The sequence below is a fragment of the Nycticebus coucang genome, chromosome 15 (assembly GCF_027406575.1).
Source record: "Nycticebus coucang isolate mNycCou1 chromosome 15, mNycCou1.pri, whole genome shotgun sequence".
Lineage (NCBI taxonomy): Eukaryota > Metazoa > Chordata > Mammalia > Primates > Lorisidae > Nycticebus > Nycticebus coucang.
This window is the reverse complement of record NC_069794.1, coordinates 17,502,541-17,504,352: the sequence shown is the minus strand read 5'-3', so window position 1 is coordinate 17,504,352 and position 1,812 is coordinate 17,502,541. Positions and strand designations below refer to the sequence as shown.

The window sequence follows — 1,812 nt, the reverse complement described above, 5'->3', positions numbered from 1 at the left end:
GTTCTTCTCCATACTTCCTAAATCACACTCTCTGAGGTTGGGTGGGTAATATGAAGATGAAGGAGGAGACTTTGAGGTTTGAAGGAGTGCAACTGAGGCTTATTTTGCAACAAGTCTGGGAAGATGATGGGGATATTAAATGGTTTGTTCAATACGACATTCACATGACATCAAGTACACGTTCTTTGAATTTCTTTTTCTTCGTTTATTGTTGGGGATTCATTGAGGGTACAAGAAACCAGGTTACACTGATTGAATTTGTTAGGGAAGGAATTTGTGGACAGAGAGAAAAGAGGGAGAAGAAGATTTTGGCCTGGTCCCTCTTTCAGCTCATGAGTTGAGAGTTTACCTGTGCAATGGAGAAATGAGATGTAAGACCGAGAACTGAGTTCATAGTGTACCTTTTATAAGGGAAACGGGAAACTCAGTGCCCAGATGTCCAGATTCCCCATTTGTCCCTGACCTGTGAATCAGCAAATGGAAAGGACATGACTGCCTCTTTTAGGGACATGGCCTTTCCTAGCTCTGGCATGAAGACTGCCATACTGTAGTCCCCATTTAATAATTCCATAAGGCCCCCTGAGCAATCCAATAAGAGAGTTTTTGTTTTTTAAATTGTTCAACTGTTTAGACAATTCCTGTGCTCTTTCTTTCCAACTCGGGCACAGCATCATGGCTCCCACAAAGATGGGTGGTGAGAAGAAGGGCTGTTTTGCCGTCAAGAAGGTGGTGACTCGAGGCTACATCAACATTCACAAGTCCGTCCATGGAGTGGGTTTCAAGAAGTGTGCCCATCAGGTACTTGAAGAGATCCAGAAATTTGCCATGAAAGAGATGGAGACTCCAGATGTGCACATTGATACCAGGCTCAACAAAGCTGTCTGGGCCAATGGCATAAGGAATGTCCCATACTATATGCGTGTGTGGTTATCCAGAAAACATAACGAAGATGAAGATTCACCTTCAGCTCTACTTTGGTTACCTACGTACCTCTTACCATTTTCAAAAATCTACAATTAACTTGGATGAGAACTAACTGGTGATTGCCAGATACATCAAATAAAGTTATAAAACCACACAAAAAAATGGTTAAGATGGTTAATTGATTATCATGTGTTTTTTAATCACAACAAAAATATTTTTGTTGATGTAGCAATGTTTTCCTTATCTATAGTTTTGTTCTTAAGGAGAATGAATTGCATTCTGAATAATTAAGAATGTCTTCCAAAAGCACTTATCCTTTCCCCTTCATACCATATCCAAAATAAATGGTTTTCTTTTTCCTCTTGATAATATGAATCACCCACTAAACTCTGCTTCCTAGGATTTGAATTGTAAAGGTTCTTGTATATATAAAAAAAAGAAGCCAAATAAATGTTCATTGAAAGAATGGGCAAACTTTATCTCATGCCAGTTGTAATAATAATTGATATCTTCATCTCCACTACTATTACATCATCTTTACCACAAACACTAAAATTTGCTAGCACTTGCTGTGCCAGGAACTCAAGCAGCTAGAAACTTTGTGTAACTTTTTTTTTCTTTAGAATAACTTAATTTGGATTGCAAGATCTCATTCCACCAGGATTATAGCTTCTTTATTTCTGAAACTTCAGGGGTTCCCCATTTCTGTGGGGTTGTTTCTACATTTTAGGGTTGTGACAGACACTGTTATTAGCCAATATAATCCCCTCAACTTCCTTACTTAGAGAACCCTGATATTCTAATGAGCAGCAAGGTGCCAGCTGAGTAGTCCCTTATCTTTCCTTCGAAGCTGATGGAGACATTAGAAGAAGCCAGCCAGAAATTTCT

The 1,812-nt window shown here is 38.9% G+C and overlaps 1 pseudogene; it reads left to right on the top strand.

Moving 5' to 3' along the window:
- Positions 1-672: 672 nt before the first annotated feature.
- On the top strand, positions 673-1,043 carry LOC128566415 (60S ribosomal protein L31-like; annotated as a pseudogene).
- Positions 1,044-1,812: the final 769 nt, after the last annotated feature.